At 45.4% G+C, this 17,621-nt stretch overlaps 1 long non-coding RNA gene across 1 annotated transcript; it reads left to right on the forward strand.

The window, feature by feature from the left end:
* Window positions 1-13,334: 13,334 nt before the first annotated feature.
* Window positions 13,335-14,873, forward strand: LOC135826369 (uncharacterized). Its single transcript, XR_010555269.1, has 3 exons — window positions 13,335-13,394; window positions 14,073-14,130; window positions 14,809-14,873. It is a non-coding gene; the product is annotated as an uncharacterized LOC135826369 (long non-coding RNA).
* Window positions 14,874-17,621: the final 2,748 nt, after the last annotated feature.

Raw genomic sequence — 17,621 nt, forward strand, 5'->3', positions numbered from 1 at the left:
GCAAAGTGAAGAATCACGGGCAAAAAGGCCCAACACTTCGAGATAGCTTGATTTGAGCCTTGAGCAGCCCTGGGCAAGTTGTTTATTGAAATGTGGCATTTTTTCTTCGTGCACTTCCCTATGTCCAGCTAAACAACAAGATCAGGGCGGCGATGGTCAGTTCTTGAGCTTCGAACGGGCAGAAAGGTGAGAAATTGTCTCTTTTTGACCATTTGTGCCCACGTGTCACTTTCAACGTACCTCTCTATAACATGACCCAGTTGTGACGTCAGTAGTCGCATTGATTTGATTTTTGGTTTGCTTGTAGGCCATTGGCACCCGTATTCAGGGACGTCAAAATGTTGGCACTGCTGTGAATAGTTTCGTCGCAAAGTGAAGAATCACGGGCAAAAAGGCCCAACACTTCGAGATAGCTTGATTTGAGCTTTGAGCAGCCCTGGGCAAGTTGTTTTAATGTGGCATTTTTTCTTCGTGCACTTCCCTATGTCCAGCTGAACAACAAGATCAGGGTGGCGATGGTCAGTTCTTGAGCTTCGAACGGGCAGAAAGGTGAGAAATTGTCTCTTTTTGACCATTTGTGCCCACGTGTCACTTTCAACGTACCTCTCTATAACATGACCCAGCTGTGACGTGAGTGGTCGCATTGATTTGATTTTTGGTTTGCTTGTAGGCCGCTGGCACCCGTATTCAGTGACGCCAAAATTTTGGCACTGCTTTGAATCGTTTCGTCGTAAAGTGAAGAATCACGGGCAAAAAGGCCCAAAACTTCAAAATAGCTTGATTTCAGCTTTGAGCAGCCCTGGGCAAGTTGTTTATTGAAATGTGGCATTTTTTCTTCGTGCACTTCCCTATGTCCAGCTAAACAACAAGATCAGGGTGGCGATGGTCAGTTCTTGAGCTTCGAACGGGCAGAAAGGTGAGAAATTGTCTCTTTTTGACCATTTGTGCCCACGTGTCACTTTCAATGTACCTCTCTATAACATGAACCAGCTGTGACGTGAGTGGTCGCATTGATTTGATGTTTGGTTTGCTTGTAGGCCGCTGGCACCCGTATTCAGTGGCGCCAAAATTTTGGCACTGCTTTGAATCGTTTAGTCGTAAAGTGAAGAATCACGGGCAAAAAGGCCCAAAACTTCGATATAGCTTGATTTGAGCTTTGAGCAGCCCTGGGCAAGTTGTTTATTGAAATGTGGCATTTTTTCTTCGTGCTTTTCCCTATGTCCAGCTAAACAACAAGATCAGGGTGGCGATGGTCAGTTCTTGAGCTTCGAACGGGCAGAAAGGTGAGAAATTGTCTCTTTTTGACCATTTGTGCCCACGTGTCACTTTCAACGTACCTCTCTATAACATGACCCAGCTGTGACGTGAGTGGTCGCATTGATTTGATTTTTGGTTTGCTTGTAGGCCGCTGGCACCCGTATTCAGTGACGCCAAAATTTTGGCACTGCTATGAATAATTTAGCCGCAAAGTGAAGAATCACGGGCAAAAAGGCCCAAAACTTCGAGATAGCTTGATTTGAGCTTTGAGCAGCCCTGGGCAATGTGTTTATTGAAATGTGGCATTTTTTCTTCGTGCACTTCCCTATGTCCAGCTAAAAAACAAGATTAGTGTGGCGATGGTCAGTTCTCGAGCTTCGAACGGGCAGAAAGGTGAGAAATTGTCTCTTTTTGACCATTTGTGCCCACGTGTCACTTTCAACGTACCTCTCTATAACATGACCCAGCTGTGACGTGAGTGGTCGCATTGATTTGATTTTTGGTTTGCTTGTAGGCCGCTGGCACCCGTATTCAGTGGCGCCAAAATTTTGGCACTGCTTCGAATCGTTTAGTCGTAAAGTGAAGAATCACGGGCAAAAAGGCCCAAAACTTCGAGATAGCTTGATTTGAGCTTTGAGCAGCCCTGGGCAAGCTGTTGATTGAAATGTGGCATTTTTTCTTCGTGCACTTCCCTATGTCCAGCTAAACAACAAGATCAGGGCGGCGATGCTCAGTTCTTGAGCTTGGAACGGGCAGAAAGGTGAGAAATTGTCGCTTTTTGACCATTTGTGCCCACGTGTCACTTTCAACGTACCTCTCTATAACATGGCCCCGCCGTGATTTAATTCGTCGCATTGATTTGATTTTTGGTTTGCTTGTAGCCCGCTGGCACTCGTATTCAGTGACGCCAAAATTTTAGCACTGCTGTGAATCGTTTAGTCGCAAAGTGAAGAATCACGGGCAAAAAGGCCCAAAACTTCGAGATAGCTTGATTTGAGCTTTGAGCAGCCCTGGGCAAGTTGTTTATTGAAATGTGGCATTTTTTCTTCGTGCACTTCCCTATGTCCAGCTAAACAACAAGATCAGGGTGGCGATGGTCAGTTCTTGAGCTTCGAACGGGCAGAAAAGTGAGAAATTGTCTCTTTTTGACCATTTGCGCACACGTGTCACTTTCAACGTAGCTCTCTATAACATGACCGAGTTGTGACGTGAGTGGTCGCATTGATTTGATTTTTGGTTTGCTTGTAGGCCATTGGCACCCGTATTCAGTGACGTCAAAATGTTGGCACTGCTGTGAATAGTTTCGTCGCAAAGTGAAGAATCACGGGCAAAAAGGCCCAACACTTCGAGATAGCTTGATTTGAGCTTTGAGCAGCCCTGGGCAAGTTGTTTATTGAAATGTGGCATTTTTTCTTCGTGCTTTTCCCTATGTCCAGCTAAACAACAAGATCAGGGTGGCGATGGTCAGTTCTTGAGCTTCGAACGGGCAGAAAGGTGAGAAATTGTCTCTTTTTGACCATTTGTGCCCACGTGTCACTTTCAACGTACCTCTCTATAACATGACCCAGCTGTGACGTGAGTGGTCGCATTGATTTGATTTTAGGTTTGCTTGTAGGCCGCTGGCACCCGTATTCAGTGGCGCCAACATTTTGGCACTGCTTCGAATCGTTTAGTCGTAAAGTGAAGAATCACGGGCAAAAAGGCCCAAAACTTCGAGATAGCTTGATTTGAGCTTTGAGCAGCCCTGGGCAAGTTGTTTATTGAAATGTGGCATTTTTTCTTCGTGCACTTCCCTATGTCCAGCTAAACAACAAGATCAGGGTGGCGATGGTCAGTTCTTGAGCTTCGAACGGGCAGAAAGGTGAGAAATTGTCTCTTTTTGACCATTTGTGCCCACGTGTCACTTTCAACGTACCTCTCTATAACATGACCGAGTTGTGACGTGAGTGGTCGCATTGATTTGATTTTTGGTTTGCTTGTAGGCCATTGGCACCCGTATTCAGTGACGTCAAAATGTTGGCACTGCTGTGAATAGTTTCGTCGCAAAGTGGAGAATCACGGGCAAAAAGGCCCAACACTTCGAGATAGCTTGATTTGAGCTTTGAGCAGCCCTGGGCAAGTTGTTTATTGAAATGTGGCATTTTTTCTTCGTGCACTTCCCTATGTCCAGCTGAACAACAAGATCAGGGTGGCGATGGTCAGTTCTTGAGCTTCGAACGGGCAGAAAGGTGAGAAATTGTCTCTTTTTGACCATTTGTGCCCACGTGTCACTTTCAACGTACCTCTCTATAACATGACCCAGCTGTGACGTGAGTGGTCGCATTGATTTGATTTTTGGTTTGCTTGTAGGCCGCTGGCACCCGTATTCAGTGACGCCAAAATTTTGGCACTGCTGTGAATCGTTTAGTCGTAAAGTGAAGAATCACGTGCAAAAAGGCCCAAAACTTCAAAATAGCTTGATTTCAGCTTTGAGCAGCCCTGGGCAAGTTGTTTATTGAAATGTGGCATTTTTTCTTCGTGCACTTCCCTATGTCCAGCTAAACAACAAGATCAGGGTGGCGATGGTCAGTTCTTGAGCTTTGAACGGGCAGAAAGGTGAGAAATTGTCTCTTTTTGACCATTTGTGCCCACGTGTCACTTTCAACGTACCTCTCTATAACATGACCCAGCTGTGACGTGAGTGGTCCCATTGATTTGATTTTTGGTTTGCTTGTAGGCAGCTGGCACCCGTATTCAGTGACGCCAAAATTTTGGCACTGCTGTGAATCGTTTAGTCGTAAAGTGAAGAATCACGGGCAAAAAGGCCCAAAACTTCGAGATAGCTTGATTTGAGCTTTGAGCAGCCCTGGGCAAGTTGTTTATTGAAATGTGGCATTTTTTCTTCGTGCACTTCCCTATGTCCAGCTAAACAACAAGATCAGGGTGGCGATGGTCAGTTCTTGAGCTTCGAACGGGCAGAAAGGTGAGAAATTGTCTCTTTTTGACCATTTGTGCCCACATGTCACTTTCAACGTACCTCTCTATAACATGACCCAGCTGTGACGTGAGTGGTCGCATTGATTTGATTTTTGGTTTGCTTGTAGGCCGCTGGCACCCGTATTCAGTGACGCCAAAATTTTGGCACTGCTGTGAATCGTTTAGTCGTAAAGTGAAGAATCACGGGCAAAAAGGCCCAAAACTTCGAGATAGCTTGATTTGAGCTTTGAGCAGCCCTGGGCAAGTTGTTTATTGAAATGTGGCATTTTTTCTTCGTGCACTTCCCTATGTCCAGCTAAACAACAAGATCAGGATGGCGATGGTCAGTTCTTGAGCTTCGAACGGGCAGAAAGGTGAGAAATTGTCTCTTTTTGACCATTTGTGCCCACGTGTCACTTTCAACGTACCTCTCTATAACATGACCCAGCTGTGACGTGAGTGGTCGCATTGATTTGATTTTTGGTTTGCTTGTAGGCCGCTGGCACCCGTATTCAGTGACGCTAAAATTTTGGCACTGCTGTGAATAGTTTCGTCGCAAAGTGAAGAATCACGGGCAAAAAGGCCCATCACTTCGAGATAGGTTGATTTGAGCTTTGAGCAGCCCTGCGCAAGTTGTTTATTGAAATGTGGCATTTTTTCTTCGTGCACTTCCCTATGTCCAGCTAAACAACAAGATCAGGGTGGCGATGGTCAGTTCTTGAGCTTCGAACGGGCAGAAAGGTGAGAAATTGTCTCTTTTTGACCATTTGTGCCCACATGTCACTTTCAACGTACCTCTCTATAACATGACCCAGCTGTGACGTGAGTGGTCGCATTGATTTGATTTTTGGTTTGCTTGTAGGCCGCTGGCACCCGTATTCAGTGACGCCAAAATTTTGGCACTGCTGTGAATCGTTTAGTCGTAAAGTGAAGAATCACGGGCAAAAAGGCCCAAAACTTCGAGATAGCTTGATTTGAGCTTTGAGCAGCCCTGGGCAAGTTGTTTATTGAAATGTGGCATTTTTTCTTCGTGCACTTCCCTATGTCCAGCTAAACAACAAGATCAGGATGGCGATGGTCAGTTCTTGAGCTTCGAACGGGCAGAAAGGTGAGAAATTGTCTCTTTTTGACCATTTGTGCCCACGTGTCACTTTCAACGTACCTCTCTATAACATGACCCAGCTGTGACGTGAGTGGTCGCATTGATTTGATTTTTGGTTTGCTTGTAGGCCGCTGGCACCCGTATTCAGTGACGCTAAAATTTTGGCACTGCTGTGAATAGTTTCGTCGCAAAGTGAAGAATCACGGGCAAAAAGGCCCATCACTTCGAGATAGGTTGATTTGAGCTTTGAGCAGCCCTGCGCAAGTTGTTTATTGAAATGTGGCATTTTTTCTTCGTGCACTTCCCTATGTCCAGCTAAACAACAAGATCAGGGTGGCGATGGTCAGTTCTTGAGCTTCGAACGGGCAGAAAGGTGAGAAATTGTCTCTTTTTGACCATTTGTGCCCACGTGTCACTTTCAACGTACCTCTCTATAACATGACCCAGTTGTGACGTGAGTGGTCGCATTGATTTGATTTTTGGTTTGCTTGTAGGCCGCTGGCACCCGCATTCAGTGACGCTAAAATTTTGGCACTGCTGTGAATAGTTTAGCCGCAAAGTGAAGAATCACGGGCAAAATGGCCCAAAACTTCGAGATAGCTTGATTTGAGCTTTGAGCAGCCCTGGGCAAGTTGTTTATTGAAATGTGGCATTTTTTCTTCGTGCACTTCCCTATGTCCAGCTAAACAACAAGATCAGGGTGGCGATGGTCAGTTCTTGAGCTTCGAACGGGCAGAAAGGTGAGAAATTGTCTCTTTTTGACCATTTGTGCCCACGTGTCACTTTCAACGTACCTCTCTATAACATGACCCAGTTGTGACGTGAGTGGTTGCATTGATTTGATTTTTAGTTTGCTTGTAGGCCATTGGGACCCGTATTCAGTGACGTCAAAATGTTGGCACTGCTGTGAATAGTTTCGTCGCAAAGTGAAGAATCACGGGCAAAAAGGCCCAACACTTCGAGATAGCTTGATTTGAGCTTTGAGCAGCCCTGGGCAAGTTGTTTATTGAAATGTGGCATTTTTTCTTCGTGCACTTCCCTATGTCCAGCTAAACAACAAGATCAGGGCGGCGATGGTCAGTTCTTGAGCTTCGAACGGGCAGAAAGGTGAGAAATCGTCTCTTTTTGACCATTTGTGCCCACGTGTCACTTTCAACGTACCTCTTTATAACATGACCCAGTTGTGACGTGAGTGGTCGCATTGATTTGATTTTTGGTTTGCTTGTAGGCCATTGGCACCCGTATTCAGTGACGTCAAAATGTTGGCACTGCTGTGAATAGTTTCGTCGCAAAGTGAAGAATCACGGGCAAAAAGGCCCAACACTTCGAGATAGCTTGATTTGAGCTTTGAGCAGCCCTGGGCAAGTTGTTTATTGAAATGTGGCATTTTTTCTTCGTGCACTTCCCTATGTCCAGCTAAACAACAAGATCAGGGTCGCGATGGTCAGTTCTTGAGCTTCGAACGGGCAGAAAGGTGAGAAATTGTCTCTTTTTGACCATTTGTGCCTACGTGTCACTTTCAACGTACCTCTCTATAACATGACCCAGTTGTGACGTGAGTGGTCGCATTGATTTGATTTTTGGTTTGCTTGTAGGCCATTGGCACCCGTATTCAGTGACGTCAAAATGTTGGCACTGCTGTGAATACTTTCGTCGCAAAGTGAAGAATCACGGGCAAAAAGGCCCAACACTTCGAGATAGCTTGATTTGAGCTTTGAGCAGCCCTGGGCAAGTTGTTTATTGAAATGTGGCATTTTTTCTTCGTGCACTTCCCTATGTCCAGCTAAACAACAAGATCAGGGTGGCGATGGTCAGTTCTTGAGCTTCGAACGGGCAGAAAGGTGAGAAATTGTCTCTTTTTGACCATTTGTGCCCACGTGTCACTTTCAACGTACCTCTCTATAACATGACCCAGCTGTGACGTGAGTGGTCGCATTGATTTGATTTTTGGTTTGCTTGTAGGCCGCTGGCACCCGTATTCAGTGACGCCAAAATTTTGGCACTGCTGTGAATCGTTTAGTCGTAAAGTGAAGAATCACGGGCAAAAAGGCCCAAAACTTCAAAATAGCTTGATTTCAGCTTTGAGCAGCCCTGGGCAAGTTGTTTATTGAAATGTGGCATTTTTTCTTCGTGCACTTCCCTATGTCCAGCTAAACAACAAGATCAGGGTGGCGATGGTCAGTTCTTGAGCTTCGAACGGGCAGAAAGGTGAGAAATTGTCTCTTTTTGACCATTTGTGCCCACGTGTCACTTTCAACGTACCTCTCTATAACATGACCTAGCTGTGACGTGAGTGGTCGCATTGATTTGATTTTTGGTTTGCTTGTAGGCCGCTGGCACCCGTATTCAGTGACGCCAAAATTTTGGCACTGCTGTGAATCGTTTAGTCGTAAAGTGAAGAATCACGGGCAAAAAGGCCCAAAACTTCGAGATAGCTTGATTTGAGCTTTGAGCAGCCCTGGGCAAGTTGTTTATTGAAATGTGGCATTTTTTCTTCGTGCACTTCCCTATGTCCAGCTAAACAACAAGATCAGGGTGGCGATGGTCAGTTCTTGAGCTTCGAACGGGCAGAAAGGTGAGAAATTGTCTCTTTTTGACCATTTGTGCCCACGTGTCACTTTCAACGTACCTCTCTATAACATGACCCAGCTGTGACGTGAGTGGTCGCATTGATTTGATTTTTGGTTTGCTTGTAGGCCGCTGGCACCCGTATTCACTGACGCTAAAATTTTGGCACTGCTGTGAATAGTTTCGTCGCAAAGTGAAGAATCACGGGCAAAAAGGCCCATCACTTCGAGATAGCTTGATTTGAGCTTTGAGCAGCCCTGGGCAAGTTGTTTATTGAAATGTGGCATTTTTTCTTCGTGCACTTCCCTATGTCCAGCTGAACAACAAGATCAGGGTGGCGATGGTCAGTTCTTGAGCTTCGAACGGGCAGAAAGGTGAGAAATTGTCTCTTTTTGACCATTTGTGCCCACGTGTCACTTTCAACGTACCTCTCTATAACATGACCCAGCTGTGACGTGAGTGGTCGCATTGATTTGATTTTTGGTTTGCTTGTAGGCCGCTGGCACCCGTATTCAGTGACGCCAAAATTTTGGCACTGCTGTGAATCGTTTAGTCGTAAAGTGAAGAATCACGGGCAAAAAGGCCCAAAACTTCAAAATAGCTTGATTTCAGCTTTGAGCAGCCCTGGGCAAGTTGTTTATTGAAATGTGGCATTTTTTCTTCGTGCACTTCCCTATGTCCAGCTAAACAACAAGATCAGGGTGGCGATGGTCAGTTCTTGAGCTTCGAACGGGCAGAAAGGTGAGAAATTGTCTCTTTTTGACCATTTGTGCCCACGTGTCACTTTCAACGTACCTCTCTATAACATGACCCAGCTGTGACGTGAGTGGTCGCATTGATTTGATTTTTGGTTTGCTTGTAGGCCGCTGCCACCCGTATTCAGTGACGCTAAAATTTTGGCACTGCTGTGAATAGTTTCGTCGCGAAGTGAAGAATCACGGGCAAAAAGGCCCATCACTTCGAGATAGGTTCATTTGAGCTTTGAGCAGCCCTGGGCAAGTTGTTTATTGAAATGTGGCATTTTTTCTTCGTGCACTTCCCTATGTCCAGCTAAACAACAAGATCAGGGTGGCGATGGTCAGTTCTTGAGCTTCGAACGGGCAGAAAGGTGAGAAATTGTCTCTTTTTGACCATTTGTGCCCACGTGTCACTTTCAACGTACCTCTCTATAACATGACCCAGTTGTGACGTGAGTGGTCGCATTGATTTGATTTTTGGTTTGCTTGTAGGCCATTGGCACCCGTATTCAGTGACGTCAAAATGTTGGCACTGCTGTGAATAGTTTCGTCGCAAAGTGAAGAATCACGGGCAAAAAGGCCCAACACTTCGAGATAGCTTGATTTGAGCTTTGAGCAGCCCTGGGCAAGTTGTTTATTGAAATGTGGCATTTTTTCTTCGTGCACTTCCCTATGTCCAGCTGAACAACAAGATCAGGGTGGCGATGGTCAGTTCTTGAGCTTCGAACGGGCAGAAAGGTGAGAAATTGTCTCTTTTTGACCATTTGTGCCCACGTGTCACTTTCAACGTACCTCTCTATAACATGACCCAGCTGTGACGTGAGTGGTCGCATTGATTTGATTTTTGGTTTGCTTGTAGGCCGCTGGCACCCGTATTCAGTGACGCCAAAATTTTGGCACTGCTGTGAATCGTTTAGTCGTAAAGTGAAGAATCACGGGCAAAAAGGCCCAAAACTTCAAAATAGCTTGATTTCAGCTTTGAGCAGCCCTGGGCAAGTTGTTTATTGAAATGTGGCATTTTTTCTTCGTGCACTTCCCTATGTCCAGCTAAACAACAAGATCAGGGTGGCGATGGTCAGTTCTTGAGCTTCGAACGGGCAGAAAGGTGAGAAATTGTCTCTTTTTGACCATTTGTGCCCACATGTCACTTTCAACGTACCTCTCTATAACATGACCCAGCTGTGACGTGAGTGGTCGCATTGATTTGATTTTTGGTTTGCTTGTAGGCCGCTGGCACCCGTATTCAGTGACGCCAAAATTTTGGCACTGCTGTGAATCGTTTAGTCGTAAAGTGAAGAATCACGGGCAAAAAGGCCCAAAACTTCAAAATAGCTTGATTTCAGCTTTGAGCAGCCCTGGGCAAGTTGTTTATTGAAATGTGGCATTTTTTCTTCGTGCACTTCCCTATGTCCAGCTAAACAACAAGATCAGGGTGGCGATGGTCAGTTCTTGAGCTTCGAACGGGCAGAAAGGTGAGAAATTGTCTCTTTTTGACCATTTGTGCCCACGTGTCACTTTCAACGTACCTCTCTATAACATGACCCAGTTGTGACGTGAGTGGTCGCATTGATTTGATTTTTGGTTTGCTTGTAGGCCATTGGCACCCGTATTCAGTGACGTCAAAATGTTGGCACTGCTGTGAATAGTTTCGTCGCAAAGTGAAGAATCACGGGCAAAAAGGCCCAACACTTCGAGATAGCTTGATTTGAGCTTTGAGCAGCCCTGGGCAAGTTGTTTATTGAAATGTGGCATTTTTTCTTCGTGCACTTCCCTATGTCCAGCTGAACAACAAGATCAGGGTGGCGATGGTCAGTTCTTGAGCTTCGAACGGGCAGAAAGGTGAGAAATTGTCTCTTTTTGACCATTTGTGCCCACGTGTCACTTTCAACGTACCTCTCTATAACATGACCCAGCTGTGACGTGAGTGGTCGCATTGATTTGATTTTTGGTTTGCTTGTAGGCCGCTGGCACCCGTATTCAGTGACGCCAAAATTTTGGCACTGCTGTGAATCGTTTAGTCGTAAAGTGAAGAATCACGGGCAAAAAGGCCCAAAACTTCAAAATAGCTTGATTTCAGCTTTGAGCAGCCCTGGGCAAGTTGTTTATTGAAATGTGGCATTTTTTCTTCGTGCACTTCCCTATGTCCAGCTAAACAACAAGATCAGGGTGGCGATGGTCAGTTCTTGAGCTTCGAACGGGCAGAAAGGTGAGAAATTGTCTCTTTTTGACCATTTGTGCCCACATGTCACTTTCAACGTACCTCTCTATAACATGACCCAGCTGTGACGTGAGTGGTCGCATTGATTTGATTTTTGGTTTGCTTGTAGGCCGCTGGCACCCGTATTCAGTGACGCCAAAATTTTGGCACTGCTGTGAATCGTTTAGTCGTAAAGTGAAGAATCACGGGCAAAAAGGCCCAAAACTTCAAAATAGCTTGATTTCAGCTTTGAGCAGCCCTGGGCAAGTTGTTTATTGAAATGTGGCATTTTTTCTTCGTGCACTTCCCTATGTCCAGCTAAACAACAAGATCAGGGTGGCGATGGTCAGTTCTTGAGCTTCGAACGGGCAGAAAGGTGAGAAATTGTCTCTTTTTGACCATTTGTGCCCACATGTCACTTTCAACGTACCTCTCTATAACATGACCCAGCTGTGACGTGAGTGGTCGCATTGATTTGATTTTTGGTTTGCTTGTAGGCCGCTGGCACCCGTATTCAGTGACGCCAAAATTTTGGCACTGCTGTGAATCGTTTAGTCGTAAAGTGAAGAATCACGGGCAAAAAGGCCCAAAACTTCAAAATAGCTTGATTTCAGCTTTGAGCAGCCCTGGGCAAGTTGTTTATTGAAATGTGGCATTTTTTCTTCGTGCACTTCCCTATGTCCAGCTAAACAACAAGATCAGGGTGGCGATGGTCAGTTCTTGAGCTTCGAACGGGCAGAAAGGTGAGAAATTGTCTCTTTTTGACCATTTGTGCCCACATGTCACTTTCAACGTACCTCTCTATAACATGACCCAGCTGTGACGTGAGTGGTCGCATTGATTTGATTTTTGGTTTGCTTGTAGGCCGCTGGCACCCGTATTCAGTGACGCCAAAATTTTGGCACTGCTGTGAATCGTTTAGTCGTAAAGTGAAGAATCACGGGCAAAAAGGCCCAAAACTTCAAAATAGCTTGATTTCAGCTTTGAGCAGCCCTGGGCAAGTTGTTTATTGAAATGTGGCATTTTTTCTTCGTGCACTTCCCTATGTCCAGCTAAACAACAAGATCAGGGTGGCGATGGTCAGTTCTTGAGCTTCGAACGGGCAGAAAGGTGAGAAATTGTCTCTTTTTGACCATTTGTGCCCACGTGTCACTTTCAACGTACCTCTCTATAACATGACCCAGCTGTGACGTGAGTGGTCGCATTGATTTGATTTTTGGTTTGCTTGTAGGCCGCTGGCACCCGTACTCAGTGACGCCAAAATTTTGGCACTGCTGTGAATCGTTTAGTCGTAAAGTGAAGAATCACGGGCAAAAAGGCCCAAAACTTCAAAATAGCTTGATTTGAGCTTTGAGCAGCCCTGGGCAAGTTGTTTATTGAAATGTGGCATTTTTTCTTCGTGCACTTCCCTATGTCCAGCTAAACAACAAGATCAGGGTGGCGATGGTCAGTTCTTGAGCTTCGAACGGGCAGAAAGGTGAGAAATTGTCTCTTTTTGACCATTTGTGCCCACATGTCACTTTCAACGTACCTCTCTATAACATGACCCAGCTGTGACGTGAGTGGTCGCATTGATTTGATTTTTGGTTTGCTTGTAGGCCGCTGGCACCCGCATTCAGTGACGCTAAAATTTTGGCACTGCTGTGAATAATTTAGCCGCAAAGTGAAGAATCACGGGCAAAAAGGCCCAAAACTTCGAGATAGCTTGATTTGAGCTTTGAGCAGCCCTGGGCAAGTTGTTTATTGAAATGTGGCATTTTTTCTTCGTGCACTTCCCTATGTCCAGCTAAACAACAAGATATGGGTGGCGATGGTCAGTTCTTGAGCTTCGAACGGGCAGAAAGGTGAGAAATTGTCTCTTTTTGACCATTTGTGCCCACGTGTCACTTTCAACGTACCTCTCTATAACATGACCCAGTTGTGACGTGAGTGGTCGCATTGATTTGATTTTTGGTTTGCTTGTAGGCCATTGGCACCCGTATTCAGTGACGTCAAAATGTTGGCACTGCTGTGAATAGTTTCGTCGCAAAGTGAAGAATCACGGGCAAAAAGGCCCAACACTTCGAGATAGCTTGATTTGAGCTTTGAGCAGCCCTGGGCAAGTTGTTTATTGAAATGTGGCATTTTTTCTTCGTGCACTTCCCTATGTCCAGCTAAACAACAAGATCAGGGTGGCGATGGTCAGTTCTTGAGCTTCGAACGGGCAGAAAGGTGAGAAATTGTCTCTTTTTGACCATTTGTGCCCACGTGTCACTTTCCACGTACCTCTCTATAACATGACCGAGTTGTGACGTGAGTGGTCGCATTGATTTGATTTTTGGTTTGCTTGTAGGCCATTGGCACCCGTATTCAGTGACGTCAAAATTTTGGCACTGCTGTGAATAGTTTCGTCGCAAAGTGAAGAATCACGGGCAAAAAGGCCCAAAACTTCGAGATAGCTTGGTTTGAGCTTTGAGCAGCCCTGGGCAAGTTGTTTATTGAAATGTAGCATTTTTTCTTCGTGCACTTCCCTATGTCCAGCTAAAAAACAAAATCAGGGTGGCGATGATCAGTTCTTGAGCTTCGAACGGGCAGAAAGGTGAGAAATTGTCTCTTTTTGACCATTTGTGCCCACGTGTCACTTTCAATGTACCTCTCTATAACATAACCCAGTTGTGACGGTAGTGGTCGCATTGATTTGATTTTTGGTTTGCTTGTAGGCCATTGGCACCCGTATTCAGAGACGTCAAAATGTTTTTGCACTGCTGTGAATAGTTTCGTCGCAAAGTGAAGAATCACGGGCAAAAAGGCCCAACACTTCGAGATAGCTTGATTTGAGCTTTGAGCAGCCCTGGGCAAGTTGTTTATTGAAATGTGGCATTTTTTCTTCGTGCACTTCCCTATGTCCAGCTAAACAACAAGATCAGGGTGGCGATGGTCAGTTCTTGAGCTTCGAACGGGCAGAAAGGTGAGAAATTGTCTCTTTTTGACCATTTGTGCCCACGTGTCACTTTCAACGTACCTCTCTATAACATAACCCAGTTGTGACGTGAGTGGTCGCATCGATTTGATTTTTGGTTTGCTTGTAGGCCATTGGCACCCGTATTCAGTGACGTCAAAATGTTGGCACTGCTGTGAATAGTTTCGTCGCAAAGTGAAGAATCACGGGCAAAAAGGCCCAACACTTCGAGATAGGTTGATTTGAGCTTTGAGCAGCCCTGGGCAAGTTGTTTATTGAAATGTGGCATTTTTTCTTCGTGCACTTCCGTATGTCCAGCTAAAAAACAAAATCAGGGTGGCGATGATCAGTTCTTGAGCTTCGAACGGGCAGAAAGGTGAGAAATTGTCTCTTTTTGACCATTTGTGCCCACGTGTCACTTTCAATGTACCTCTCTATAACATAACCCAGTTGTGACGGTAGTGGTCGCATTGATTTGATTTTTGGTTTGCTTGTAGGCCATTGGCACCCGTATTCAGAGACGTCAAAATGTTTTTGCACTGCTGTGAATAGTTTCGTCGCAAAGTGAAGAATCACGGGCAAAAAGGCCCAACACTTCGAGATAGCTTGATTTGAGCTTTGAGCAGCCCTGGGCAAGTTGTTCATTGAAATGTGGCATTTTTTCTTCGTGCACTTCCCTATGTCCAGCTAAACAACAAGATCAGGGTGGCGATGGTCAGTTCTTGAGCTTCGAACGGGCAGAAAGGTGAGAAATTGTCTCTTTTTGACCATTTGTGCCCACGTGTCACTTTCAACGTACCTCTCTATAACATGACCCAGCTGTGACGTGAGTGGTCGCATTGATTTGATTTTTGGTTTGCTTTTAGGCCGCTGGCACCCGTATTCAGTGACGCCAAAATTTTGGCACTGCTGTGAATCGTTTAGTCGTAAAGTGAAGAATCACGGGCAAAAAGGCCCAAAACTTCGAGATAGCTTGATTTCAGCTTTGAGCAGCCCTGGGCAAGTTGTTTATTGAAATGTGGCATTTTTTCTTCGTGCACTTCCCTATGTCCAGCTAAACAACAAGATATGGGTGGCGATGGTCAGTTCTTGAGCTTCGAACGGGCAGAAAGGTGAGAAATTGTCTCTTTTTGACCATTTGTGCCCACGTGTCACTTTCAACGTACCTCTCTATAACATGACCCAGTTGTGACGTGAGTGGTCGCATTGATTTGATTTTTGGTTTGCTTGTAGGCCATTGGCACCCGTATTCAGTGACGTCAAAATGTTGGCACTGCTGTGAATAGTTTCGTCGCAAAGTGAAGAATCACGGGCAAAAAGGCCCAACACTTCGAGATAGCTTGATTTGAGCTTTGAGCAGCCCTGGGCAAGTTGTTTATTGAAATGTGGCATTTTTTCTTCGTGCACTTCCCTATGTCCAGCTAAACAACAAGATCAGGGTGGCGATGGTCAGTTCTTGAGCTTCGAACGGGCAGAAAGGTGAGAAATTGTCTCTTTTTGACCATTTGTGCCCACGTGTCACTTTCCACGTACCTCTCTATAACATGACCGAGTTGTGACGTGAGTGGTCGCATTGATTTGATTTTTGGTTTGCTTGTAGGCCATTGGCACCCGTATTCAGTGACGTCAAAATTTTGGCACTGCTGTGAATAGTTTCGTCGCAAAGTGAAGAAACACGGGCAAAAAGGCCCAAAACTTCGAGATAGCTTGGTTTCAGCTTTGAGCAGCCCTGGGCAAGTTGTTTATTGAAATGTAGCATTTTTTCTTCGTGCACTTCCCTATGTCCAGCTAAAAAACAAAATCAGGGTGGCGATGATCAGTTCTTGAGCTTCGAACGGGCAGAAAGGTGAGAAATTGTCTCTTTTTGACCATTTGTGCCCACGTGTCACTTTCAATGTACCTCTCTATAACATAACCCAGTTGTGACGGTAGTGGTCGCATTGATTTGATTTTTGGTTTGCTTGTAGGCCATTGGCACCCGTATTCAGAGACGTCAAAATGTTTTTGCACTGCTGTGAATAGTTTCGTCGCAAAGTGAAGAATCACGGGCAAAAAGGCCCAACACTTCGAGATAGCTTGATTTGAGCTTTGAGCAGCCCTGGGCAAGTTGTTTATTGAAATGTGGCATTTTTTCTTCGTGCACTTCCCTATGTCCAGCTAAACAACAAGATCAGGGTGGCGATGGTCAGTTCTTGAGCTTCGAACGGGCAGAAAGGTGAGAAATTGTCTCTTTTTGACCATTTGTGCCCACGTGTCACTTTCAACGTACCTCTCTATAACATAACCCAGTTGTGACGTGAGTGGTCGCATCGATTTGATTTTTGGTTTGCTTGTAGGCCATTGGCACCCGTATTCAGTGACGTCAAAATGTTGGCACTGCTCTGAATAGTTTCGTCGCAAAGTGAAGAATCACGGGCAAAAAGGCCCAACACTTCGAGATAGGTTGATTTGAGCTTTGAGCAGCCCTGGGCAAGTTGTTTATTGAAATGTGGCATTTTTTCTTCGTGCACTTCCGTATGTCCAGCTAAAAAACAAAATCAGGGTGGCGATGATCAGTTCTTGAGCTTCGAACGGGCAGAAAGGTGAGAAATTGTCTCTTTTTGACCATTTGTGCCCACGTGTCACTTTCAATGTACCTCTCTATAACATAACCCAGTTGTGACGGTAGTGGTCGCATTGATTTGATTTTTGGTTTGCTTGTAGGCCATTGGCACCCGTATTCAGAGACGTCAAAATGTTTTTGCACTGCTGTGAATAGTTTCGTCGCAAAGTGAAGAATCACGGGCAAAAAGGCCCAACACTTCGAGATAGCTTGATTTGAGCTTTGAGCAGCCCTGGGCAAGTTGTTCATTGAAATGTGGCATTTTTTCTTCGTGCACTTCCCTATGTCCAGCTAAACAACAAGATCAGGGTGGCGATGGTCAGTTCTTGAGCTTCGAACGGGCAGAAAGGTGAGAAATTGTCTCTTTTTGACCATTTGTGCCCACGTGTCACTTTCAACGTACCTCTCTATAACATGACCCAGCTGTGACGTGAGTGGTCGCATTGATTTGATTTTTGGTTTGCTTGTAGGCCGCTGGCACCCGTATTCAGTGACGCCAAAATTTCGGCACTGCTGTGAATCGTTTAGTCGTAAAGTGAAGAATCACGGGCAAAAAGGCCCAAAACTTCGAGATAGCCTGATTTGAGCTTTGAGCAGCCCTGGGCAAGTTGTTTATTGAAATGTGGCATTTTTTCTTCGTGCACTTCCCTATGTCCAGCTAAACAACAAGATCAGGGTGGCGATGGTCAGTTCTTGAGCTTCGAACGGGCAGAAAGGTGAGAAATTGTCTCTTTTTGACCATTTGTGCCCACGTGTCACTTTCAACGTACCTCTCTATAACATAACCCAGTTGTGACGTGAGTGGTCGCATTGATTTGATTTTTGGTTTGCTTGTAGGCCATTGGCACCCGTATTCAGTGTTGTCAAAATGTTGGCACTGCTGTGAATAGTTTCGTCGCAAAGTGAAGAATCACGGGCAAAAAGGCCCATCACTTCGAGATAGGTTGATTTGAGCTTTGAGCAGCCCTGGGCAAGTTGTTTATGGACATGTGGCATTTTTTCTTCGTGCACTTCCCTATGTCCAGCTAAACAACAAGATCAGGGTGGCGATGGTCAGTTTTTGAGCTTCGAACGGGCAGAAAGGTGAGAAATTGTCTCTTTTTGACCATTTGTGCCCACGTGTCACTTTCAACGTACCTCTCTATAACATGACCCAGCTGTGACGTGAGTGGTCGCATTGATTTGATTTTTGGTTTGCTTGTAGGCCGCTGGCACCCGTATTCAGAGACGCTAAAATTTTGGCACTGCTGTGAATAGTTTCGTCG

The sequence above is a fragment of the Sycon ciliatum genome, chromosome 10, assembly GCF_964019385.1.
Source record: "Sycon ciliatum chromosome 10, ocSycCili1.1, whole genome shotgun sequence".
NCBI lineage: Eukaryota > Metazoa > Porifera > Calcarea > Leucosolenida > Sycettidae > Sycon > Sycon ciliatum.